This window comes from Psammomys obesus, unplaced genomic scaffold, assembly GCF_907164565.1.
Source record: "Psammomys obesus unplaced genomic scaffold, mPsaObe1.curated_primary_1811, whole genome shotgun sequence".
Taxonomy (NCBI): Eukaryota; Metazoa; Chordata; class Mammalia; order Rodentia; family Muridae; genus Psammomys; species Psammomys obesus.
The window spans coordinates 248268-256615 of record NW_026590704.1 but is presented as its reverse complement, the minus strand read 5'-3'; positions in this window follow the sequence as shown (position 1 = coordinate 256615).

The window sequence follows — 8348 nt, the reverse complement described above, 5'->3', positions numbered from 1 at the left end:
TAATAATAATAATAATAATAATAATAATAATAATAATAATAATAATAATAAATGTCCCACAGACATGCCCATAAGCCAATCTGATGGAGGCAGTTCCTTATTTGAAGTTCCCTCTTTTCAAATGGGTCAAGTGAAGAGTTTAAGTTAGCCTGAATATAACTCCATTTTGAAATAAAGATCTTGACCGGGAACTGAATTCAGGTGCCAGGAAATATCACAGAATGTACACCTGGCAGAAAACAAAGTTAACTCTCCTAGCAACAGCCTCCAGGAAATATAACAGAATAAATGCTTCATAGAAAATAGAGACAAACTCCCTGGCAATAATCAATGGGAATCGGTTGAGAATCGGGTGGGAAAATTCTCCCCAATGTTTCAGGTATGGTTTAGAAAAATAGCCATTGTGATTATATGCCTTAGCCATTGTGATTGTGTGCCTCAGAAGAGGTCACCCCCCTGCTAAACTTCACCCAATTCTGTAACGACAAGGCTTATGCCCCCCTGCTTGCTGCCATGGAAACCCCCGATCACAGACTTTCCCTTTAAAAATCCTGTTCACTCGGAGCTCAGGGTCCCACTTCTCTACTCTTGCTTCAGTGAGACTTAGGTCCTGAGTTCGTTCGCTCTCATAATAAAGCTCTCTTGCAATTGCATCAAGTCGTCTCCTGGTGGTCTCTGAGGGTCCCGTGAATCTGGCGTTTCACAAGTTGACAACCAAGAATAGTTTCCATATGACTCAGCAGTCAGAAGCACTGTGGCTGCTTTTGCAGAGGGCCAGGGTTCGGTTCTCAGCACCTCCATGGTGGCTAACTAACTATTGCAAATGCAGTTCCAGAGGATCTGAATCCCTCTTCTGGCTTCTTTGTACAGTGCACTCATGTGACGAATTACATACATGCAGGCAAACACTCATACACATTAAATTAAAATAAATATCTTACATGTAAAAACGATAACCACTGTAAAAGACATACCGAGAAAAGGAGAGACCCCATCTATGACCTTTCATTTTCTGGAATGATGGTGTTCTAGGTCCAACTCAGAGCCAGGAGCATCCTAAGCAGGCACTCCACTGCAAAACTACACTCGTCATCTCTAAAGATCTCAGTTATGTATCATTCTAGAATTGAGCAACATCTCAGAAAATATACATCCTTGTAGGCTCAGCAGGAAACACTGGTTTTATAGACAGAAAGGCTGAAGGAGGCAAAGACGAAAGAGCGAAAGGTAGATCAGCCTCTCAGCTACTTTCCTTACAACTGCTGACCAGGGGCACTTAGCAATAGAAAAATAATTAGTTAACATCAAGTAAATTTAGTAAAAGCAAAGAAATCTTCCCCATCATAGCAACTGAAGCTGGGTTCAAGCCGTGCCCACCATCTCTTGGACCCGAGATCTCAGTTCAGCCGAGCAGCTCAGTGTTATGAAGCTTTAACATTAATAAGTATTTTTTAAGACTTATGTTTTAACACAGTGTTCTCCCGCATGTGTGCCTACACGCCAGAAGAGGCACCAAATCTCATTATAGATTGTTATGAACCACCTTAGCCTCTGAGCCATCTCTGCAGCGTGTGTATTTTGTTTATTTGGTCAGTTGGCTCGGTTTTTTGAGATAGTAAGATAGACTTGCTACAAAGTCCTGGTTGTCCTAGAACTCAATATGTAAACTAGGCTGGGCTTGAACTTGAAGTGATTCTCCTACCTCCATATTCCCGGTGCTGTGGGATTGTAGGCATGTATCTACCACACCGTTTTTAGTTTTGGCCTGTTGAGCCAAAATGTAGAAACTTTATCCAAAACAGTGGTTTCCTGTCATTTTTATTTAACAGGTTTAATAAGGAATACACCTTCCAGCCTGAATTGTAAGTGATAGATAGGACAGAATGAGCTAATTGCAAGATGGAGTTAGAGTATATAAATGTGGAAGCAGCTCTTAGCCACGATGCAGGGGGAGCGGGAGAGAGAGAGAGGGGAGTGAGAGTAGAGAGCAGGGGTGGAGAGGATTGGGGACCAAAATGTCTAGATTATACAGTGAAGAGCTTCTGGGAGAGGGGAAGTGCTGCCCCTGGACTGGGGAATGGCAGTGTATGCCAGCCACGCCCTGCAGCAGATAGGGACTGAGAGATGTCTGAAACCAAACAATAAGTATATACATTAATAATTTGGCAGACATAATTATATGCCTGTAGACTAAGCAGAAGCAAGAGAATTGCTGCTGCATGTTTGACACCAAACTCCAAGCCATCTGGGGCTACATAATCAGATCCTATTTCGAACAGTAGAAAACAAAATTAAAAATTGGACTCAGTTTCTTTTTTTTTTTTTTTTAGGAAGCCTGTGTGTGTGTGTGTGTGTGTGTGTGTATTTTTTTTTAATTTTTATTAATTACAGTTATTCACTTTGTATCCCCCCGTATCTCCCTCCATCCTCCCCTCCCAGTCCCACCCTCCCTCTTCCCCACCCGTGTCCCTCTCCCAATCCACTGATAAGGGAGGTCCTCCTCCCCTTCCCTCTGATCCTAGCCTAAGACAGCCACTGACTGAATCTTAAAGTACATTTCTGCTGGGATTGGGAGAAAACATAAGCTTTCTTTGCTTGGAAGAGAGAAAACTTTTGACTAAGAAGATGGTCACCAAGTCCAAACTCAGCTTGTCTTTTAAGTGGATGATGTTAAATGTTCATTGCCCACATTTACTTCTTTGAGTTGAAGCATTGTTTCTTTAGATTAAAATCTTTGTTGAATTGGGAGTTTTGCCAAATCAAGTAACTATTCAGAGCCAATGAGACACTGCCGTTTTCCACTACCTTGAATTCATTTAGTTCTCAAATATCATATTTTCTTTATCTTCAAGTGCTTAGAGAACCACTCACTTAAAAAAACCTTTTTTTTTTTTTTTTTTTTAAGCCAGGGGTACTGTGGTGCACGCCTATAATCCCAACACTCAGGGAGGCAGACGGAGGCAGATCTCTGAGTTCGAGGCCAACCTGGTCTACAAAGTGAGTCCAGGACAGCCAAGGCTACACAGAAACCCTGGCTCAAAACAGAAAAAAAAAAAAATTAGATTTATTTTATTTTTAACATCTGCTGGTGCGTCTGTGTGTAGGCATGTGCTTGGATGCCCTCCAAGGGGGAGGGAGGGTAGAGGTGCTGTGTCCCCTGGAACTGGAGATAGAGGTGGTTGTGAGGCACTTGACATGAGTGCTGGGGAGAGAACCCAGGTCCTCTGGAAGAACAGCCAGTGCTCTTAACCACTAAGCCATCTCTCCAGTCTCTAAGATTTATTTTTTCAAGTTAGCATACAAAATAACGGATTTAATCATGACATTTTGTTTCATAAACATTGTTATTAATTCTCACAGAATGTCATACCATGTATTTTGATTATATTCGCACCATCCTCCCCCTATAATTATGGCATTTTCATGTGCACATGTCTTTATATGTTATTCTTGTTTGCCCATTTCCCCAGTGGCCTGTCTCCCTCTTGCTCTGCTCCTTCTCCCCCAAAGTCCTACTTTCATGTCACATGTACTCTGTTACCTTTTTTTTTCTTTTTCCATCCTTCCCCAGCTCATTTTCCTCTCTCTATTACCTACACCCCTAATTGTTGTTGAGGGACATTGAGCTTCAGTGGCCGCTGGATGATAATAACTACACTGATTTGCCTCTAAGTTGACAGTATTTCTTCCCTTCAATCTTTGGAAGCCTTTTAAACAGTCTTATTACATTTTTATCTAGTTTGTGTGTGCACACATACATGCACGCCCCGTAGCACATGTTCAGAGATCAGATAACTGCCTGTCTACTTCCACCAAGGGGGTTCCAGGGAGCAAACTCTGTTGTCAGACTCATCAGCACGCATTTACCAGCAGAGTCACCTTGCAGGCTGAGGAAGTCCTTTTCAAAAGACCCTTACATCTGTTAATATTGCTTGCTGTAGTCAGTTGTAGTTCTCACTCACTGCACTCCTCCAGTATGATTTAACAAACTTCTATCAAGGGCAAAGCACAAACTACAGGTATATATAGTTTGTCTGGTTTAGGGAATTTCCAGCAACATCCTGGAAAAGATAGACTTTGAACTGGGAAGGACAAACCTCTGATAAGAAGCTCCAAAGGAATAAAAGAATTGGAAAGAAAAAAAAAAAGAAAAATAAATAAATAAAATAACTATTTCATAATTAAAAAAAAAAAAAAGCTCCAAAGGGAGTAAGCTAGTTGGGAATAAAAATAAAAACACCATTGGGTGTGTGTGGGGGGGGGGGGGAGACACCATTGGTTTTACCTGAACACTTTCCCCTTCATTGCCGATAACTTAGATTTATAGCGTATATTTCTGCTGTTTAACCACCATCAGCTTTACTTTTTTAAAAACCACTCTGCATATGGTTCTATTACTTGTATGTACAAAAAGAAAAAAAAAAAGGCTAACATATAATCTTGAAGTCTTTACCAGGAAGAAACAGTGATTACATTATAGACTCTCAGGCAGCACCCTTGTTCTTCACACCACCCATAAAGAGCTGGGCCCTCCCTCATCAATCACTAATTAAGAAAAGGTCCACCGGCTTGCTTACAGCCTGATATTATAGAGGTATTTTCTTAAATGAGTTTCCCTCCTCTCAGATAACTTTAGCTTGTGTGAAGTTGACGGAAAACTATCCAGCACGATTCCTAACTACCTTGTAAATATTTGCCCTTACACCCATAGGTAAGTGTAGTCACCCCTCACCAAGAAAACTTCTCCTGGCAACAGACAGACTATTACAGAAAACTACAACCAATCAAAATGCAGTTGTGAAGCCCATTCCCAGCCCATCCCATTTTGTAGATACATCTACAAAACAATGCCTGAAACTAAGGCTCAGGATCACTGAGGAAGAGAGGAGGGAAAGATTGTAAGAGCCACGGGATCAAGGAGTTTGCTATGAGATTTTATCTCCTAGAAATGTCAGAAGTTACACCCACGAAATCTCACCAATATGGCTGCTCAAACATGACCTGAACAAGGATGACACCAATAGATACGTTAACATGGATCTGGCCCTATCCCTTCCTGACTCCCTCCCCTTCTCCCTGATTTGTCCCACCCACAGAATCCTCCCTTGGATGAGCTCTTCCTCCAGCTATCAGCAATTTGTAAATGTTGGGATCATGGCAGGGAGTAATCTCAGAAGCAAGAGGCAGCTTGCTGCTTGACGGGGCCCACACGAGTTTTCCTGATTGACCCAAGGTCTCCTGAGCCTCCTATAATGAGGGAGGAGAAAACGGACTTGCAGGCTGTTATCTGATCTCCACCTGTGCACCACCAAATCCAGCTCAAGTTCTTTTAAAATTATCCTGTGAGCTTTTTAAGTCCTAAATCACCACACCGACACCACCACTTACATATGCAATTGGCAAGAGTGTTTTATTTCTCTAAAACCTGCATGCAAGGGTCAAACCATTTTACAAAATGGCAACCCTAGACAAAGGCACGCAGGACTCTTCATAGGAAACTAGGGGAATTCTTGCAAGGGTTAGGTAATCTAAAACCTCATTGGTGGGTGCTAGGGAAGCTACACAGGTCAGTTCCTCCTTGGCTTGCATCCAGGTGGTCAGTCGGTGGGCTGCATTCCTGTGCCACGAACGTTTAACTACAGGGTGAGATAAGGCTGCCCAGCACAGATGCCCCATACTGGGATAAGATATCTTCCCATTTTTCTTACTTCAAATCCCCTTGGGTAGGGGATTTTATGTTCTTGTTCCTGGAATTGGTGACCTAGGGCCTACTTCCTGGGACTGATGCCTTTTTTTTTTTTTTTTTAAGTCAGGGCTGGACCTAAAATGGAGATAAAATGGAGTTTATGTCGTCCTCTCAAACTCAATTCCATTAAGTCCATTATATACTTCAGGTTATGTAAGTTTATCTTAAGAAGGGATGGATAGACGGGACATGGTAGCACATGCCTTTAATCCCAGCAGAGGCAGATTGATCTCTGGATCTCTGTGAGTTTGAGGCCAGCCTGGTCTACAAAGTGAGTCCAAAACAGCCAAGGCCACACAGAGAAAACCTTTCTTGGAAAAACAAACCCCTGCCCCCTGAAAAAAAAAAAGGGGGGGGATGGATAGTTCTTTTACTCAGTGTTTCTACTTTCACAGCCCCCAAACCGGTCCAATCGGGCCCCATGTCTCACAGCCTTATGGGCCTTTTCTCCCTCAATAAACAAACAGACAGACAGACACATTCCAATTCAAGCAATCCAGATTTGTAGTGTTCCCCAATCACCATGGTTTCTTGTAGTGGGCCATTATTAAAGTCTCTGCATTCTGAACCACGGGGTTGGTTTTTGGTTTTTATTTTCTGTTAAAAGTCAGACCTGGGTGGCATTTTCTACAACATTCTTTTCTTCCTCTCTGTGGTGGCTCAAGTGAGCAACAGGCCCCGCAGTCTCGAAGATGTCTGAACTTCATCCCCAGTTGGTGCTTGTTTAGGGAGGGTTGGGAGGTGTAGCCTATTGGAGGAAGGAGGTCACAGGGGCCAGGCTTTGAGATTCCACAGCCTCACCCCGCTTCCAATGTTCTCTCTCTTAGTTAGGGTTTTAGTGCTGTGAAGAGACATCATGACCAAGGCAGCTCGTGGTGTGTGTGTGTGTGTGTGTGTGTGTGTGTGTGTGTGTGTGTGTAAACATTTAATTAGGGCTGGCTTACAATGTCAGATGCTTACTCCAGATCACCATGGCAGGAAGCATGGCAGCATGCAGGCAGACATGGTGCTGGAAGAGTATAGAGTTCTACATCTTAATCCAAAGGCATCAGGAGACTATTCCACACTGGTCAGAGCTTGAGCATAGGGGACCTTTAAGCCAGCCCCCATAGTGACACACTTCCTCCAACAAGGCCACACCTACTCCAACAAGGCCACACCTTCTAATAGTGCTACTCCCCATGGGCCAAGCATTTGAGCACATGAGTCTCTAGGCGCCATACCTATTTGAACCACCACAGTTGGAGAACACTTACCAGCTAGAGACTTTGGGCCCAGTTGGAGTCCATATGAACTTACAGCCCTATCTTGGGAGTACCATTAAACTGGAATATGACTCTCACTCTCAGAGGCCTGCTACAACACACTGACCACTGTACTTGGCATTGTTAATCTAAAAGGACATGTCCTAGGAACTTGATTTGTCACCTACGGAGGCCATGTTTTCAAATATGCCTCCATATTTAGAACCATGGTAACACTGGTGTTTATAGTGTAGGCAATTATAGTAAAAGCCAATATTACGAATTAGGACACTAGCATAGAAACTGACTGAATGGCTCATCATAGATACCAAAGCAGCAGCTGAATTGGGACTTGTACCAGTGTTTGTGATTCTAGCTCAGTAGGCCTTGAAGGCTTTATCTGCTTCATTATTCTAGGAAGGAACATGGGTCACTATATTCTGAGTGAGCCACAGTAACAATTCATGAACAACATGGACACACATATGTATGTATATATACATGTAAACACGTAAGTCTTCAGTAGTTCTCAGGAACTGTAATAAATTTACACTGTTTATCTACAATGCCTTGATCCCAGAGATTAGCTAGGATTTAGAACATAGCCTATACTCACCAGAAAGTAACAGGACCGTCCTGTCCTAATTACTTTCCTGTCTTCGAACCTGACCGGTGGCTGTGAACCAGCCTTTCAGTCCTTTCAGTCCTCATGTAGTTCTATCACCTACTGGTGACACTCATAAACCACTCTTTTTGCTTACGGATGCCTACATGACAGCTCAGTGTGTGAAAGCACTAACTGTGAAAGATCGATGACCTAGGTTCATTCTCTGGAACCCCCTGTGAAAAAAGAACTATCTCCCCAGAATTCTCCTCTGACATCTGCATATACACTGTGCTGGCTATATTTTGACAACCTGACACACACTAGAGCTACCTGGGAAGAGGGATCCTCAATTGAGGATTTACCTCTATCACCATGGCCTATGGGCACATCTGTGAGGTAATTTCTTGGTTAATGACGGATGTGGGAGAGCCTTGCGGATGTGGGAGAGCCGCCCCTGGGCAGATGATCCTAGGCTGTACAACACAGCAGGCTGAGCAAGCCATGAAGAGCAAGCCAGTAAGCAGCACTCCTCCACGGTCTTTGCTTAAGTTCCTGCCTCCTGTCTCAAGCTCCTTCCTTCCACAGATGGGCTTCTAAGATGAAATAAACGCTTTCCTTCCCAAGTTGATTTGGGTCAAGGTTTTATCACAGCAGAAGCAAAGCAGAATATGCCACAAAGTAGGTAGATAGATGATAGATAGATAGATAGATAGATAGATAGATAGATAGATAGATAGATAGATAGATAGAT